Source organism: Sus scrofa, chromosome 15 (genome assembly GCF_000003025.6).
Source record: "Sus scrofa isolate TJ Tabasco breed Duroc chromosome 15, Sscrofa11.1, whole genome shotgun sequence".
Lineage (NCBI taxonomy): Eukaryota > Metazoa > Chordata > Mammalia > Artiodactyla > Suidae > Sus > Sus scrofa.
The window spans coordinates 90,305,594-90,326,570 of NC_010457.5; the positions used below are offsets into that span (position 1 = coordinate 90,305,594).

The following is a 20,977-nucleotide window of genomic DNA, read 5'->3' on the forward strand; positions in this document are numbered from 1 at the left end:
AGCTTCAGAAAGTTTTACCTTGCTCTATCCCAATCGCCTTCTTCCCAGATCCGAGAAAGCCTTGAACAATTGCAAGTATTGCAACTGTGGAAACCAGTGGCCTAGCAGAAACTGAAGGAGACACACTGAGTTTGTAGTTCCACAAAAGCCCTGTCCCCGGGAAATTAGAAATTGAATACTATTAAACCTATAGGCTACCAATCAGTTAACTTAGACCAAAAAAAACACAACACATTCTTAGAAAAACACAAACTACTAAAACTGACTCAAGAGGAAACAGAATATATGACTAGAGCAATGACTGGTAACACAATTGAAGTAGTACATTTAAAATTTCTCACAAAGAAAAACCTAGGTCCAGATAGCTACATTGCTAAATTCTACCAAACACGTACAGAAAAATCAATCCAATTTTTCAGTAATTCTCCCAAAAAATAGAAAAGAAAATACTTCCTAATTCATTCTGTGAGACCAGCAATATTTGAGGCAATAACTAAAGTCAGCTCAATTAGATAATACCATAGACTGATAGTCCTTATGAATATAAACATACAAATCTATATCAAAATAATCACAAATTGAATCCAGTAAATATAAAATGGATTGTGTTCTCTGATCAATGGGCTTTTAACTCAGTAATGTAATTAGTGTTGATAGCTAAGAATCTTTCAATTTAATGCAAGAAATTAATGGATTAAGAAAAAATATGATCTTTTCAATTGATGCAGAAAAACTAATATCCATTATTGAAAAGAACACTCAACATACTACTAAAATAATGGAACATCTTCAGTCTGACAAAGGGCATATAGAAAAATGATGAATAAACAAAATAAGGTATCCATATAAGGAAATATTTGGCAATAAAAAGAATTAAGTACAAATATACATTACAACATGGGCAAACCTTTGAAACATTATGCTAACTAAAATGTCAGCCTCAAATTTGCACATATTATATGAATTTATTATATGACATTTCCAGAGTAAATGAATCTATAGAGACAGAAAGTATATTAATAGTTTCAGATCTGAGGGAGAGGGGAGGTTTCTTTGGGGTGATATATACAACATTCTAAAACTATATGGTATTGAGAGTTATACAACTATGTGAATATGTAAGGGGCTAATTGTCTCAAGAGGGTGAACTGTATGGTAGGCAAATTATTACTCAATAAATCTAACTTTTTTATAAAGAAGAAAATAGGAGCAATTAGTACATATGTATAGAAAAGGAATTGCTAAAACTAGGACACTAGATTGGAATATTTGGGGATGCAAATACAAGAAACATAAAATATGTCAAGATATTTTATATGATGTTATCCTAAATGTATCACAATGAAAATTGTGTATAATTAATAAAGTTAATTTCACATATAATTAATAGAAATTGATTTGTCTGCAGAAATCCTTTAATTAACTCAGCAGAGAATGACAAACAGAATGACCTGACAGTTGCCAAAATTTACCATTGTCCACCTACAAGTACTAGCCAAGGAGATCTGCTGGTGAATCTTAGAATTTTAGCATATTGCATACTTGATAACAATTATATTTGATTTACTTAAATCTATATTTTCAAATTAAAACCTTCTTGGAAGTTAATTTGCCTTTAACCGTGCAACCTATTTTCCATGCTTTTTGAAGTTAAATTTAGATTATAAATTTATATTAAAATAATGTGATTAAGGTATCTAATTAAAAACATACTTCCAAGACAGTGAGAAGAATGTACAGGATAAATTTAGTGATACATAGCCACTAATTCTACTAACATTGACTAGTGTAATGGAAAGAGTGCTTGTTCTAGGTGTCAGGTCCTTAGGAGATCTGAGTTCAAGTCTTAGCTTTAAGACGACTTTGCTTTCCTGATCTGGTCAACATCAAATACTCTCGCTATCCTCTAATCTCTCAGGCTGTAAAATGAAGGGGGTGGGCTACATGACCACTAACATTCTTTCCACCTCTAAGTTCCTTTTTTTATTTTTAATGATTTTTATTTTTTTCCATGATAGTTGGTTTACAGTGTTCTGTCAGTTTTCTACTGTACGGCAAAGTGACCCAGTTTTTTTCTCTCTCTCTCACACACACACACATATATACACATTCTTTTTCTCACATTATCCTCCATCATGTTCCATCACAAGTGACTAGATACAGTTCCCTGTGCTATACAGTAGGATCTTATTGCTTATCCATTCCAATGTTCCTATTTTTCACAATACCTCTAGTTTAGAAATTTTATTGGGATTGTGCTAATATCCTTGCATTTGGAACACACTATGAAAAAAAATATGACATTACAAAAAAGCCTACCAGAGCACCTCCAAATATGAAATGATTCCTTTTGAAATTAAATAAAAACGTGATTTTACTATATCCCTTTATGAAAGGAAACTAAATATTTATAACCAGGCTAATTTAAGATTAAGGGAGAAAAGTATATCAATGAATAGGTTTAGTAAACACATTGAAACAGTTCTACTTTAATCACTTCAAAGACAGTTTAAATAGTCCCTAACAAATGTATATCTATTTCTTATTTAGATTTTTGTGCTGTTTCTTCATCTTAGCTTGTTTCTATAGCAAATGACTTGAGAATATTTCAGTATATTTTCAATGTTAATTACAAAAATTTATAGACCATGGCAACACAGCTAGAGTTAATTTTAGGATAATATAATCTAGATAGTAAATAAAAGGACTACTTAAATAAAATACTATATGAATGTGGATATATTAATTAAAAATTTTCAAGATGTTGTATAAAATGTAAATCTCATAGTTTCAACATGACTATGAATAGAAAAGAATAGTTGCCTCCTGCCAAATTAGATATATAACAGCTTTTTACACTGGAAATAAAACAGCCTTGTATAAAAGCAAAGAACATAAAATGTCCTTGATACTAAGGATCATGCAAAATGTTAAAAAATCTCTAGTGTAAATAATATAATTAGAACAATAAACTTTAACTCTGTACTCAAATTATTTACCTGAGAATGAAACAATTTCCTGATTTACACTTTGCATTTCTATGGCTTTGATATTCTATTTGTTATATGTGATAACCAATTTTTGACAATTCAAGTAAGCTCAAAGTATCCATAAAAATAGTTTTGGAAAAATAGCAAGCAGCAATTCAACCCATGGGACAGCCTTGTTATAACACAATACAAGTCAGATAATGGTGTTCCAAATTTAATTAAGTCTGAAGGATTAAGTAATGTAAAGAATTGATTTAAAACTACTTTATGGTAAAAAGAAAGGGATTAGAAGAAGACACTCGTCATCAACCGATTTACAATGCACCATAATTAAGAGAGATTTAAAGTAATAATGATGGTGGGGCGAGGTTTGATAATGGTTAATTAAACTTTAGTTTTCAAAGTTAGATTGCTAGTCTTAATAGGGACTTTGGTTTTTCTAATTTCTAAAAATCTTTTGGTTTTTCCTAAACCAGTGTTTTTATATAGCACTACTCAAATTCATATGGGATGTGAAAATTCAATCTAGACATTATTTTACATATAAATCAACATTTTCAGTAGCCAATAAATGTCATGAATCATAAATTTCAGGGTCTGAAATTATGTAAATAAAAGAAAAATGCCTGATGCTATTTCATTTACTGAAACAGTTCACTTAACTTTTCTTCACTTTCATGTCCTCCAACAAAATGCAAACAGAACTGTACCTTTTCACAGAAGTGAGAACTTTTGGTTGGATGGTGTGGAAATGGCCATTAATAATGTATTAATGTATTCACAGTATTCCGCCATAAAACCAAAGCATCACTAGCCCACTTCCTACCACAAGGAACACCCGCCCCATTAATCCCTATGCTTGTAATCATTGAAACCATTAGCCTATTTATTCAACCAGTAGCCCTAGCCGTACGACTAACAGCCAACATCACAGCAGGACACCTATTAATTCACCTAATTGGAGGAGCCACCTTGGCACTACTCAACATCAGCACCATAACAGCTTTCGTCACATTTATTATTCTTATTCTATTGACTCTTCTTGAGTTTGCAGTAGCTCTGATCCAAGCTTATGTATTTACACTGCTAGTAAGCTTATATCTACACGATAATACATAATGACCCACCAAACACATGCGTACCATATAGTAAACCCGAGCCCATGACCACTTACTGGAGCCCTATCAGCCCTCTTAATAACATCAGGCCTAATCATATGATTCCACTTTAACTCTATACTCCTACTATCCCTAGGACTATTAACCAATACTTTAACAATATACCAATGGTGACGAGACATTATTCGAGAAAGCACTTTCCAAGGCCACCACACATCAGTTGTCCAAAAGGGCTTGCGATACGGTATAATCTTATTTGCTTATACGCGCGTGTACGCATGTTATGTCCTGTAACCATTGACTGAATAGCACCTTGTTTGGATATTCGCGCCAGGTCATGAATGTTATGAAGTCCAGCTACAATTGATTTGACTGTGTTAGGGCCTCAGACGGCCATGGCTGAGTCTAAGCATCCCCAAAAATTAAAAAAATACCAAATGCATGAAATCTCAGTTATGTGTGAGCATGGGCTGATTAGTCATTAGTCCATCCCAATACATAGTAATGAGGATTAGAATCGGGCACTTAACCCCCAAAACACCATTTGTTATCTTATTTTATTTATTTTTATTATAAAAAGCAGAATGGAAAGATCAAGCCTATAGGTAATTAAATATTCCAGGCTGTCATTTAGGTAAGCTATCTTCACTGGGTGGTATATGCTGTCATTTAGGCAAGCTATCTTCACTGGGTAGTAAATACTTCTCCTTCTCCATTATGGATTTAAATTATTTTCATTATAATATATCTTAATTACGTATAAATATAAAACTATGATTAATTAGTATTAACACATGAAATAACAAACATAAAAACAACATAGATTTAACATGTCTGAGAGTGTCGTTCTGCTGTAATTACATCTTTTAGTACAGTACATAAGACGCTGATATCCACAATGTGGTTTCTATTGAATTTTATGTATCTATACCTCTTGACAAATTGTGACGATTTAATTTACCCACTACTTTTTTCTATTCAAAGCACTGAAAAACGAAAATGTCGGTCTAACAAATCATGGCTGCTTTTGATTTTACTCCTTTAAAACATATTATTTACATTAAAAAACTGCCTCTGTCCTTATTCTATTTATGTTTCTCTATATATTTCACCAGGTAAACTAAGGTGGTACTAATAAGACCAAACTAACTGTAAATGAAAAAAACACAGCAACAGATACTGCTTTGCAACACTTGATTAAAATAGCTTATCCAAATGATTCAGGAAATGTTCTTGTGGATTTTTGCATGATTAAAATAAAACTATATATTTTACCCACCTATACATGTGTACATATATTGCATGTAAACATAAACATAACCTGAGAAACTTGGGAAACTTTTCTCTTCTTCTCTGAGTCACTGGAAGATTGTAGAATGGGTAATCACTCTATCCTGTGTAACTGGCAAAGTGTAACATTTTCTAAAAGAGTTTTTCTAAAAAATAATCTTTACTAACAGTTGAATCTATGGTTATCTAGAAAAAAATATATATATAATGATATAATGATCTACAAAATATGCTTTACCAAGGATGTAGAGGTCATTATATATAGTTATATATGTTGGTGATATTTAAAATATGATTCACATTAAAAGAAGCCATCAGAATTGTTTTGCTTGAAGGATGTCAAGGTATTAACATAATAATTTTTAAAGATCATTCACTCTTTTGCTGAACATTGTCAATTAAATGTGCCTCAGCAGCAAAAGAGCCTGATTGGTCTGCATTTCAGATGTGTACTGGGACAGCATTAATTTTATGTCATCCAGAGCTATCTATAGTGATAGAATTAAGGGCAATTTCATTTTCTTAATGACATTTCTCCTAAGAGAGTTGGGCAGAATGAGAGACAAGCCAGGAGATTTAACATGGGTATATTTTTATAAAATACCCCTCAGGAAAATGTCATTCCTTCAAAAGTGTAAAATTAAAATAAACAACATTTAGCTTAAGAAATAGCTCTTCTATACAGTCGATACCTAGATATTTAAGGGTGGCACATCACTTTGGCATAAGGATTATTTTGAATTAAAGACACTAGAAAAATAGCAGATGCAAGAAGAACTCTCTGACCTCCCCTTTTTTACCTAAAAGTAGGAGATAAAACTCCCATGTTAAAGATGTCTTCCCAATTCCAGGAGGAAAAGAAACATTCTTATCACCAGAGATAGGGAGAAGAGGCAAAGATAAATAAATACAAGTGGGATTTGTTAAAATAACTCTTAACCTTCTTTTACTCTCCTTATACATTTTAGTTACTTTTTCATAATTGCCTGTCTTCATATATCCTCATGCCTGTCTTCATTCATCTTCATGAATTCATCCTCATGAAGAGTGAGGCAGAGCCATTTCTTTGGGTCTTCCTTTTTTGTGGGCAATCCCATGTACATGTAAAAATCTGCATACTTTTCTCTCTTTAATCTGTTTTATGTTACTTTACTTCTTTACTTTTTCTCCAGTCAGAGACCCTAAGAAGGTAGAAGTAAAGTTTTGCCTCTCTTACAACAGTAAGGCAATTGTAATATAGTAGAGCAATAAGATGATAGAGCTGATTTTCTTGCTTATTAATTGGGCACTGAAATGCACAGAGATGGCAGTTAAAGCTTTTTATTTTATATTAACCCAAATAGTGATTGCTTTAAAACTATCTATCTATCTATCTATCTATCTATCTATCTATCTATCTATCTATCTATATATATATGTTAGTATATTGTATGTATTGATTAAATCCATATTATTTATTGGTTATACTTTATTCTTATCAGTCCAGCTTTGAACTCTCAAGACCATTTGAAAATTGCAATAAAATTCAGTGATAGCAACAAATCACCAAAAACCTCAAAAACATAACTGAAGTATTAGGCCTGAGTTACCAAAACACTTCTTATTTGTGATCAAATGAACTTATGAAATTTTTCAAGTCATTTAAAAAATAATTTAGTATATTAAATTTACATCAGAGATGGAATGACAATAGGTGGATGATAGATAGATAGATAATGAATATAACCACAAGTAGTAATATGACTTTGTATATGTACAAGAGTAGAGAAAAAAAGAGGGATGCTTAGAGTAATAGCAGAATATAAATGGCATTGATACTTACAGCTATTTCAGAAAGAAAAAAAATGTACCCATAAGAATCTGAGCTCAAGTAAAGGCAAAGCCACTTGAAAATTCTTGCCCATTGGTAGAATAAGAATTGCAAACAACACTCACTCTTCAGTTCATTGCAATCTATCTCCCCATTCATCCTCTCCCTCTCTCCAAAATATCTGTCAGAAAGACCATCAGTGGGCTTCTTACTGTAAAACCCAGAATACTCTCTAATTTTCTCTCAGCATTTGAAGTATCACCCACTTTCCTCTTAAAATATCATGCTCAAGTTTCAAGTTGAAGTGGAATTATTTTTGTCTGATTCTCCTGAATGTTTTTACAATTATTTGCATTGTCATTTTCCTCTTTTCAGTCATTACAGAAATGTTCTTAACTGCTTTCCCTTCCACTCTAGTTCACCTATACTCCATGGATAATAAAATCCTCTCCTATGGCTTCAATTATGTCGACACCAGATTTTTCTTCTGAACTTCACTCAATTTCATTGGAATCTTTTGTAGGACCCTCAGATTTAAATTAAAAAAAACAGATTTTTAACTTTTCTTCCAAATTTTATTATTATTCTAATGTATAATATCAATGAGATAATCTAGTGCTTAAGCCAGAAACATCGGCACTATGCAAGGATCCCTCCTTCTCCCTCACAGACCATCCCACAAATGAAATCGTGATGGTGCTTGCCTTTTAGATTTTCTTAAATTGTAATGATGCTAGTGTTTAGATATTACTCAGGAAAATTTTATACTGTAGAAGTTTCTAATTAGTCAGCCTCTAGTCTTTCTTTTCCAGAATTAATTTTTCTTATTGTGAATAGAGAAAACACTGTAAAAATCTGGTCTTCTCAGAAGCTTAAAATCATTCTGTGGCATCTACTTAAACTTAGATTAGTGTCTAAACTCTTGAGTTTAGCTTACAAGTCTCTCTTCTTTCTGCCTCTTCTGTTGATTGCTTTTCACTGCCTTTGAAATTTACACTACAGCCATGTGACAGGATTTCATTCTCTCTTATCTCGAGCTTCCATCCATCTATTTTCCATACCCCTGGAACATGCCTCATCTCTCCTCACTCCATATTCATCCAGGTAACATACCTACTCTTTTCTAAATTACACATCATTTTATCCAAGAAGAACCCCTGGGACCCTAAACTTGATGTTAGTGACCCCTCCTATGACCTTGAAGCCTCACAACACTATGCTGTGTGAACATTATTCTCATTTCAGAAATGACAAGGTTTCCCCAGAGCAGGGTAATAGCATGCCCAAGCAAAACCAATAGAGATAGGTCTTAAACGCACTGTGTTAATCTAACGTCTCTTTCTTACTTTAAGCATGCTATCTAATGCAGGAATACACAAAATCAGATCCATCCAGAAGGCTTAAGTATGATTTGCATTTAATGTAGTTTTTCAGAATATTTAAATAAGATATTCATTGGAGTATTTATGAGAATATAGTTGATGGTCATCCATGGCTGATTAAGCAAGGAAATGAAAAAAATTTAAATTGACCTGTGAAAATTTATTCCACTTACAAATATATTTTGCTTTATCCCTAGCCATCTGTCTGTTTATCTATCTATCCATTGATCCATTTCATCTATGTCATCTACTTCAGTTACTATCTTGCAAAGCAATAGCAAAATTCAAATGTCTCCATCAAGTACTTAAAAGCTCTAGATTTAGTCATTTCTACTATGGGAACACATAGCATTAAAATATCAGCAACATATATTGACAAATGTTACATATCAATTAAGTGTTACCCTGGATGAGCTGCTAGTCTTTTCCATGTGTCTTCTATCTAGAATCTAGAAGCTCCTATTTTGCATGTTATACTTTCATTCCTGAAGAAAAAGAGCAAAAGAACTGGTGGAAGCAGGAAATGACTCTTAAATCATTCATTCAGATGTGGTGCATATTAAATCTACTCTCAGACATGGCTAAATCCAATGGCACTAGGATGGATTGCAAGTCACAGGACAGTGGAATGAAGTATATCATATGCTTCCTGGAAAAGAGAATGAAAGTTAGAGAAGATATACTGCTTCTGATAGCTATCTCTGGGAATATAATTATTTATTTTTTTACTTTTGCCTTCCTCCTTATAAACCTTAGTTTAATTCCATGTAATCTGCAAAGATAATTAGCTAAGTACAGAAATATTGATCAAAATATACACATTATACAATGTGCAGTTGTTAACTACATGTGCTACTAAAAACTCCATCACAAAATGGAACTTCAAAGGTTATTTTTTAAGGACATTTTATTTCATTTTCCACATACTAATATTACTGTTATCTCCTAAATTTTCACTTATGCCAGTTTGTTAGTGAGAATTATTTTTACAACCAAGTTTCCCTCCATCATTTGATCGTGGATTCTTCAATGATTTATAATCAGTCTCCTCCCCACTTGATAATTTTTTCCCATATTCTGGAAGCAAAGGACTTGAAACTTCAGATATCTCCTACTTTTATGCTCCTTTTCCAAAGGAAAAAAAATCTTTTTTTCATTATGATGAACTTGCTTCTGATTGGATTTTTAATTTATCCCAATTGTTTTGGTCTGGAGAATGAGATGTACTGATGGAATAACTATCTGAGACTACTCCTAGAGTTATCATTACTTAAAAATTCAAAGAGTAACTATGCAAGGGGTTGATAGTTCCCCAGAGGAAATTATTACTTCTAAAGAAAGGGGAGAAAATAAAAATGGAATATTACAGCCCATCATAAATCACTAGTTTGCCCCATTTGGTATTATCATTTGTGTAAATATAAAATTATGTTTTATTAAAAAACATGGAATGAGAATAATATGGATATGACAGATACATTATAAATAAGTAGAGAAATAAATGATAGATAATTAGATACACAAAAACATAGAGATACGTTTATTTCAGTAATTTATATAAAAGAAGTTCTGATTTAATCAGTGGTTTTTAAAAGTATATGTATAAGAAATTAAAATGGAGAGAAGTAATGGAAAAAATCTATTTAATCTTAAAATGTTAGTTATGCTCAATTTTGTTGAAATATATTTTCAGAAAATCACATATTGGCTTTTATATGGATATCTATTAGAGATTCATATTACAAATCACAAATATGAACATATTAGATATTGTTTATACTGCCCTTAAAATAAACAGCACTAGAAACACCTACAATTTGTGGGTGTCAGCTTAACATTACCAATCACTGTGTTTATGATGAATAACTCCTAAAAATCTTCTCAGAAGGATAAAAGAAAATATACAATAAGTAAATATTTATGCTTCAGTGTTTTAATTTTTTTCAAGCATTTAATAACCTGTACTGATTTTTTTCATTTTTATACATTATTTTATAAAATCTCATGCATCTTAGTTAAAATACTTTTTCTTCAAAACTAATATTACAATCACATGTATTATATGCTTTCTAACTGCACATGAGTACTGTGTTAACACTTACATTCTAAAAATATTATTGCATTCCATGACACTAGCAAAAGTGAAGCTATTTTGGTGTTATGTTCTTCCAATTACTGTTCTATGCATATTTTTCCATTTGCCCAGTGAATATTATTTAGTACCTATCATGTGTCAAGCTCTGTTTGACCACTAGAGATACAGTAGTATAGAAAGCAGATAATGGCCTTGTCATTTCAGATCTTATATTCTAATGGGAGAAAACAATAAAATATGTAAATAAAACAAATGGAGAAACACACTAAATTCAGAGAGTAAGTGAGTGCTATGAATAAACTACATTATGTATCAGAGTGAACTGATGAGTGAGATCCTATAGAATGGGTGCCAGGAGAGGCCTCTCTGAACACATGGAAGCTAAAATATATACTCAATGGATAAATAATTGGAATCATGTAGCTCAGAAAAATTTGTTTATATTATTCTATGATTAGCAGACTTTTTATGAGAGAAGTAAAAAAGTATTTATTCATTTATTATTTTTAAAGGGTTTTTATTTTTTCCATTATAGTTGGTTTATTATTTTTTGTGTCCACCTCTGTGGCATAAGGAAGGTCCTGGGCCAGGGATGAATCTGAGCTGTAGCCACAACCTATGCAGCAGTTGCAGCAACACTGGATCCTTAACCTGCTACACCACAGTGGGAACTCCCAAAAATACACTTTTAATTGGTTATTCTTAAACTATGTGAAGAAGTGACTGATTGCAAAAGTATAGAAAATATAGCAGAGAATCCAGTTATGTGGCTGTGGCAGTAATCCATGTCACTTAGGCTAGAGATGATGGCAATGGAGATGGAAGCAAGTTGGGTTTGAGTTATATTTGATAGAACTGAACGGACTTTCATTTGCACTGAACATGATAGTTTAGTTAAAAAGAATCAAGACCTCATGAGTTTTTGCATCAGCATCTATGTTGATGGTAGAGCCATTTGGTAAGATAGGAAGAATGTGAGAAACAGATCTGAGGGAAGAACAATCAAGTGTAAGGTATGTTGTGTGCTAATATCAAAAAACCATTGGAGATATTAGGAAGCAGCTAGGAAAAAAATATTTTAAAACATATAATAGAAAAACTCTAGTGATACAAACATTAAAGACTCATGTACATAGATGACTTTAAAAATATTAGAGGGAGTTGGCCTAGAAGTGAGAGCTGAAACATCCTAAATTTAGATTTAATTATAAAATAGAGGGTCTTTTTTAATTATAAAAAAGAGGTTTAAGAAGTGGTCAAAAAAAACCTTTCATGTCAACATATCATGTCAAAAAAGAAATGTGTAAAGATAAAAATTTCTAAGTGAGGCAAAATGATGATCAGATTAAGAAATATGCCAAAAGAAAAATGCTCACAGGACTTTACATTATGGAAGCTGTTAGACATGACAGCATTAGTTTCATTGGAGTGGTTGACAGGGAAGTAGTTTGGGGCTAGATTAGTGCCAAAATAGAGTTGAGGAAATTGCAACAGAATTTTGTCACCCCTTCAAATATAAAATTTGAGGGAAATTAATTTTATAAATGGAGATGTGATGGTTGTAATTGAGGAGTAAGGGAATTATTAAAGATTTATTAATAAAAATAACACAATTTCAGGAGCAAAGTTCTTGAGAAAATTAGGGCGGATTGATCCAAAACATGATTATGGGTTTGGAGTGGTATGCTTGACGCACTATAGAAGCAGAAAAATTTATAAACTGTAACATTAAAGAGAGAAGATTACACAAGTAAGAAAGGAAGTTAGACTTGGCATTATGCAACAGAGGGAATTTCTGCCTGATTGCTTCCATTTCATTAAAAGACTTAATATATGTAAAGCTCTTAGAACAGTGTCTGGCCCCGGGTAAGTGTAAGTGTTAGCTATTAATATTTCTTGATGATGTATGAAGCAAAGTCATCAGCTGAACATAATGGGGAAAGCAGAAAAGTGTAAAAGGGGAAAAAAAAAAAACGTGAAGTAATCATTCTTAGGTAGCGATATTTCTTCAATTCTGGAGTTCCACCCCTCTCCCATGTGCAAAGAACCTTATTTGTTTGACTGTATTAGCCTTTCTCTGATCCTTTACTCACTCTGTCCCTAAATGGGTAGAAAATAATACTGGAAATTTTTGAAATGACACACTGAGAATGAATAGTTTGGTTACACGTAAATTTCCGCTTTGCAGTAATTTCTTCGACATGAGCAAGATATCTTCATTCCTCCATGACCTGACATCAATTTAACTGGGTTAAATCTCCTTCAAAGCTGAGATCTCTCTTGGTCCATCACTGCCCAACACTAGAGTTTATTATATGTCTGCTTACCTATAAACCTAAGCCATGTCCTTCAACTTAGATTTTAATCATGAACAAAATCGATGAGTTAGCATCTCTTCACCACTCCTTTATTTTAGTGGTCACTTGGTCTAAAACAAAAGTAATGAACAAAGGGGATGCTTATTTTGTCCCCTTAGAGACTACAGCTATCTTCCTAAAGATTATTGATTATGTAGTTTTGGGGTAAATTAATACATCTTTAAGTCAATTTTCACATCGATTAAACATGGATTAAAGAACTGATCTTATGGTGATAGTTCTGAACATTTATAGCATTGATAAAAAGTATGCTTTCAAGTTAGTAAATGCTTTACAATGTAAACTCTTTTATAATGTAAATTCATAACAGTAACAGTTAACTGAGTGAAACCAAGGACCTAGGGCACAAAAATAATGGCTCAAGAAAGCGTTGGAGAAAGAGGAAGAGAATGTATACATATTTAGAAAATTTTAATTAGCCGATGGACATTTTTAGACCCAATTGGGAGATAATTCTTGAAATGGCACATCAAAAATCAAAAGCTATTCTTTACTTCATTTCCCAAGCTGTTTATGGGGAAGATGACAAGTTAAATGTGGGAGGTCTATGAATAGATTTTCCATGCTGGCAACATAATACCATGAAATGACAGGATTGTCATCTAGGTCCAAGCTGGACTCTATTGTTTTATTTCTTAAGCTTAATGCTAAATTAATTCAACAGTTTTATTAATAGAGATCATTAATTGGCTTGCTAAGGGAAAAAGATTTAATTGTAGTAATGCTTGGCGTAATGTTTGAATGGTGAAAGGATGATCACCAAAAGCACATGAAATAAATTGGAAAAGAAGGAGAAGGCACTGACATGAAAAGATGGTATTTCAGACAGAGGGAAAAAACATATGCAAAGGTAGAGAGATAAATGAGAATTGTTTAGGAAATAGGAGCTAAAATATGGGGCAATGTCAACAGGTGCCTGGGGGTTTGTGGTCCACAAAGAAGTTCGAATTTTATTCTTAAGGTGAAGAGGAACAAGAGTGGTATGAATACACATGAATTTTAGAAAGATATTTGTTTTCTTTTTTTGTTTGGGAGGGGGACGAGGTGGGAAGGCTACAGTCAAGGCCTGTAAAAACACTATTACCATTAATCAGAAGAGACTTGAATGAAGTCTGATTGTGGGAGATCATCTTATTCTTCACTATAGGAAAATAACACACTTACTCCCCATGTGACTTGCAGCAATTCCCTCTAAGCTAAGTATACTTCCCTGCTCTGCTGACTGGCTTGGGCACATGACTTGCTTGGACTCATGAACTGAAATAGAGTAACATAGTGTCAGTTCCATGGAAACACTTTGTCAATGACTATATTTTCCCCTTACTCATCCATTTTCTTCTGCAATAATAACAGCACACCCCAAAGAGGGGCTGCCACTTTAGCTTGGGTGTCAGAATGTGAAGACGTATGCAGCAGAAGCCGTAGCAATCTCCTAGCAATTGCTGACATCTAACATGAGAGAAAAATAAATGTTCATTGTTGGAGACTGAAATTTGGGATTTCTTGTTACTTCCATAATATGTTGACATAATACACTGACATAAAACGGCATCAGTAAGAGTGAAGAAAGAGATATTAAAAGACATGTAAGCAGGATGATAAAAAAAATAAGAAAAATAAAAAGTGATTCTCAGTCACCTGGGTGGATAACTAACCTCTATGAAAGTATGGGCACTGTACTCATTTTATCCTCAAAATAATGCTATGATATTATTTGTATATTGTATTCCCTTTTATAGGGGAAGTACCTTACACATAGAGAGTCTGTCCTAGGTCAAACAAATTGTTGGTAGGAAAACAAAGATGACATATCACAGCCCATTATTAATAAAGGAGGAGGAATAAATTTGTGGATAATAATCAGCAAAGATAGGATTTTCTCAGCTGCAAGAAATAGACTCACTTAAGGCATAATCAATGAACCATATCTCTAGTATGTTCAAAGACAATCAAATTACAATCACTGTTAGAAATATCTTAAAGTTGTCTTTTCTTCTACATATCTTGGATTTGATTTCTTGTACATGGCTTAATTTTTAAGTAGTTTCCAATAATGGGTGACAATATAGCTACTTGCAATTTGAGATGACGATCACAGAGGAAGAGAGCCAAATTAAAAGAAATCTTTTGAAGAGCATCTTATTTGGTCTATTTAGACCAAGTGTCTATCTCACAGAATAATCACCATAGACTAAGTAATGATTGACTAGGTCAGCAGCTTGAGATGTGCAAAATAATGAGATAGATTGTCCCTTGAGAACTAGTTAAAGTTATTAAGGGTTATTATAAAAAGTAAGCAAGGGATAGGAATAATAAAGTTGGCCAATACATACAGTGGTTTCTTAACATTCATTTTGATCTGTATGTGGTATATCTGGTTGCAGTTGATTACGTGTTGTCGGGACTCAGAAGAAAGACCTGCTGTAAAGCTATAGACTTAAATTAGCAGATAGATGGCAATTAAATACAAGTCTTCTGGATGATTTCTGTGTTTTTTTTCAGTAAATTTTATATCAATTTACTTTTCTAGTTCATCTTTAAGTATCCCTCAATTTAAAATTAATTTGAATAATCACTGCTTAATACATTATAAATTCATATATGAACACACAGCATGTTTGCCCCTTGACAGAACTATATGATTTATTCTCTTTTTAAAAGAAAGTTTATCACATGGCAGTCCTTAAAGTAGCAAAATGTATCCTCACAATGAAACAGCAGATTATCACCTTCATGCACAACCAAAGATACGAAGAAAGAATTGAAATAAGTTCAAGCAATCACATTTAAATTGCATGTATCTAGATCTTTGCTCAAATGCCTTTTTAAGCTATTATGAGAGAAAACTCAAAAACAACCATACACTTAGTATGGAATTGAAAGATTTATTATACATTTTTCAAATATTTTTAAGAAACTGATATTTTTCACCCAAACAATGTGACAAGTGTTCATAGTACAAGATCTAGTAGAATAAATGTTTTCTTCTTTTGAACCTAAATGGCAAGGAGTATCTTGTTATAATAAGCATATGCTGTTTTAAAGGAAAGTGATATAATCCAGAAATGTTCAAACATAATTATAATTAGGACAAGTTAAGGTTATTATGCCAGGTTGGCCAATGAAAAAGTAAGAATATAATGCTGTAAATGCATGAAACAAAATAAGTGTTCTAGGAAAGGCACATTATAAAACACAAAAAGTGGTGCCTTTCAAGTTAGCAATTATTCTAAACAGTCTGGATTAATGTTAATGAAAAATTCATTTTCTAAGTACCCTATGGAAAAGAAGAATTAATATGAACATTAATTCAAAGTTGATATAAGAATCTGTTCCAAAATCCCTTTCAACACTGTGCAGTTTAGCAGAGCATAAATGTGCACTGCCACAGATTCTCCATTGCCTACAAATGTTTTCTTTATTCCTACTGAATCTCCTTAACACATTCATATATCTAGGTTTCTTTCTTTAGATCCATATTTTCATTTCACTTTGCATTTGTTTTCAGTTGTTATCCTTAGACATTCTGCATAAGAACATCAATTTGAAATAACTAAAAAGGGAGAAGTAATGAAAACATCAACACAAACAAATATATTTTTATATTAATTAAGGTATATAAATACTATGTATAGGCTTTATGGTAACAAGTGCCAAAAACATTTACAAACCAATTATTTTCACAGGACTAGAATTTTCATTAACATTTTCACTGAGAGTCTGTGTGAATTATACGGTTGTAATTGAAGTATTTTTTGTTGTTGCTGCACTTTCCTTTTTTTGTCATTGCTGCTATTAAACGTTTAGGTCAAGACTGAAAAAAAAAGTTTGAGTTGGCTACAATATTCATTATTTAAGAAATTTTAAATAAAATGATTGAATTAAAAAATTTAGGGTGTTCAATTAGTCATATTAAAAACATTGTAATATTATACACCAGTGTGGTAGAAAAACAGGAGGCTTAGAATAATTTCTTTCTTTTTTTTTTTTTTTTTCTTTTTCTGGCCACACTGAAGTTCCAGGCTAGGGGTCAATTGGAACTCCAGCTGCTGGCCTATGCCACAGCCACAGCCACAGCAACACCAGATCTGAGTCGCATCTATGTTCTACACCACAGATCATGGTAACAGCAGATCCTTAACCCACTAAGCGAAGCCATGGATCAAACTCACAATCCTCAGGGACACTGTGTAAGGTTCTTAACCCACTGAGTCACAAGGGGAACTCCTGACTTCTTTTCATATTGAGATATAAACAGGCAAACAAATGTTGAACATATAAACATTTAAATGTCATTTGGGAGTTCCACTTGTGGCTCAGTGGGTTACGACGAATTTGAATAGTATCCATGAAGATGCAGATTCCATTCCTGGCCTCACTCAGTGGGTTAAGGATCCAGTGTTGCCTTGAGCTGTGGTGTAGTTTGCAGATGCAGCTTGGATCCCACATTGCAGTGGCTGTGGTAGAAGCCAGCAGCTATAGCTCCGATTCGACCTCTAGCCTGGGAACTTCCTTATTTCACAGGTTTGGCCCTACAAAAGACTAAATAAATAAATAAATAAATAAATAAATAAATGCCATTGTTCAAACAAATATAACTCATATATACCAATACTCACCAATTATTATGATTATATTTAGTGAATTTTAGGGTTTTTATTTACCTTCTGAATCATTTTCATAATTTTCTAGTGAATTATATATATATGCTATTTCTATCAGAATTCACATTACTGAGACACTAGTAAGTCTTACTTTTCCATGAATATCAGTAACATTATTTGTAATAGTTAAAATTCAAATTGAATGTGTACATGTATGTGTAACTGGGTCACCACACTGTACAGTAGACAAAAAAAAACTGTATTGGGGAAATAACTACTAAAAATATTAAAAAAAGAAACACCCCAGAAAGAAAATGTCATTCTCGAGATGATAATAAAAATATTAAGACAAATTTGATATTGATTGTAATAAAACCAGTGATATTCTATTATGCCCCAAGAAATAGCTGCAATGAATGACACCGGGTTGAAAACTGTTAAGGAAATGATAACTACCGGGTTGGAGCATTACAAACGAGTGGATCTATAAAGAAATATACCTAAACATATGCTTAATTTGACATTGATGTACTTTAATATTTCCCCCTTCAAAAAATACTTTTTGTAGGAAGATACTAAAGATTGAGTCAGTTATGTACAATAATAGGATTTAGGTACATCCTGGTTCAATGCTAAACTGGTATATTGGTTCAAGACAGTTGATGTGACTGCATATGTGTTGTCTCTCCTAGGAAAGGACTCACCCCAGGAAATGAGGACATGGGACTTATGAGCAAATCAGTAATTCAGCAAAAATGACTCTGGAATAAAGGGGTATATGTTAACAAAACTTTAAAAAGAAACACTAAAATACAAAACTATGAACTCTTTTGTGTGTGTGTGTGTGTGTGTGTGTGTGTGTCTTTTTGTCTTTTCTAGGGCCACACCTGCGGCATATGGAGGCTCCCAGGCTAGGGGTCTAATTGGAGCTGTGGCCACCGGCCCATGCTACAGCCACAGCAATGCCAGATCCAAGCCACTTCTGCAACCCACACCACAGCTCATGGCAACACCGGATCCTTAATCCACTGAGCGAGACCAGGGATCGAACCTGCAACCTTATGGTTCCTAGTTGGATTCATTTCCACTGTGCCATGATAGAAACTCCACAAAACTACAAACTCTTAACACCCCTCCAACACACACTCAAAAACTTGTTGGAACTGCTTAAGAAAAAGAAAAACAAGTAATGATGCACTTTCTTATTTCTCTGAGAACTACCATATAACCTGGACATCATGACACCACTGTCATCAATGGACAGTGACATAGCCATAGTCAACAATGGGAGACTTAATTGTCCTTTAAGAGATTGCATTGCATATTTACTTTTTGCTTTTCTTTTTCTATTATTGATGGAAGAATGTAACAACAGGGAGTTAAGAGAGGGAGGAAACAGAAGGAGAGGCAGAGGAAGGTGGGGAGGAAGAATGAGTACAGTCATCTAGAATGGAATAACAGCGATGTTTAGAAAGAGACTGTTGCACCTTCAAGAGGACTGACACCACTGGCAAGAGCCACATGCTCAATGGAAGTTAAAAAAGCAAAGCCTTCAGCTGTAGATGGGAGTCATGCAGGAAAGTAGCATAAATGCTCAATAGATAATATCCTTTTTGTGTAGACCAATGCTTGCCTGGGCATTTGTAGATTTTATTTCTTTTCCTTATGGCAGGGGTAGATTGAGGAAGACATTGTAGAGATTATGTATTTTACTTCAACATATTTGGGCTACAACAGTGAACCCTGAGTTAATAGAATTAATAAAACTCTAATTATATACATAGAAAAGAAAGTTCTGAGAAGTATACATTATATTTAATTCTTAAAGAAAAGCAATATAGATTCCTTATCATTAAATAGGGAACTGGGGCCAAGTGGAATAGGGAAATCCCTAAATAATAGACAGGTATATCCTAAGAGTATTCATAAAACTCCAGAATGACTGTCTTGAAAAGAGCCATGATTGATGTTTTGGCTTAACTGATTGCACTAACAGTTTGCCTACAGGCAGCTGTTAACAAAGACTAAGAGGAACATTTTTTTTTGATTGTGCACAGGAAAAAAAAAAAAGTATGTTTATAAGAATTATGGTCACTACAGTTTTTTGAACTATTTTGTTTCCACATTAATGTAAATGACCCAGAAAGACTCATTTACAAAGATTGTCATATATTCAGCATGGAAAGCATATATATAACATTTTCACAAGATATTCTGAAATGCCTCCAAGTTGTTTCTTGCAAAAAGCATCCCAAATTATAAATTATTCTGTCATGAATTTTGATTTAAAATTACACAAAATACATGTAAAAATAACATATGGTGAGTAAAATGACTTGCTTTCTCAACCAAAAGAAACTGCTTTGCTTTATTCTAAATGCAATCATAAAATTCTAAGAGCAATAAGCCTATCTTTTTTCAACTTTGTGTTGCTCATAATGCCTAACATGGTCATGGACATGAATTAGAAGCTCTCTAAATATGAGTTGATTTATTGCTATTATTAATTTTTATAGATATAGGTATAGATAATATAAAGATAGAAGTTTATATCCATCTTTTGAAATCATTTATGCATCTCTTGAATCTGTAATAATTTCATGAGTTGGAGCTTCACTAGGAAGTTTTGGAGTGGATTGCAGTGGCTTAGTGCATTTCAAAGCATTCTGTAGGAAACACATACCATAGCACAAATTATTATTAAATTATTCTTAAATATTGTTAAATATATTCATAGTATATGTTTATTAAATATAATTAAATGTATGACACCATACAATTACTATAAATTCCATAAATTCAATAAAATTATAATTAAATATACTTCAAGAATAATGTTTAAAGAAGGAGAAGCCAAAAACAACAACAACAAAAAAAACAAAAATAACACAGAGGCTAGAAAGTTGTGGCTTATGAATTATATACAACCAAACCAAAAGAATTTTTTTAAAAAGGCCAAATTTAAAACAAACTCGAAGTGCTAAAGACTTAAGAGGCTTGAACTACTAATGACTACAATGCTACGTTCTGTATTATGTTTTAATTTCTCTTCACAGATCATTCATCTACGATTTACTTGATGAAGCAAATACTACATTGTTAGAGAAATGATAAAAGACTCTCTAGTTGTGGCTTATGCTGAAGTCAGTAATTCCCAAGGAGCACTCCATTGAATACTGAAGAATCTAGATGTATTTTTGTATATAGGATAAAGAAAGGAAATTCATAGAGACAAGTGTAGAATCCAAGAGAATAGGGGTCATTTATTTCCAGAATCATAGTAAATGAAACTATGTGGGCCAAGCCACTC

The 20,977-nt window shown here is 32.8% G+C and overlaps 1 long non-coding RNA gene across 1 annotated transcript; it reads right to left on the bottom strand.

Moving 5' to 3' along the window:
• Positions 4,198-18,216, bottom strand: LOC106506288. Its single transcript, XR_001301493.2, has 3 exons — positions 18,200-18,216; positions 6,547-6,550; positions 4,198-4,359 (listed from the first exon to the last, which is right to left on the bottom strand). It is a non-coding gene; the product is annotated as an uncharacterized LOC106506288 (long non-coding RNA).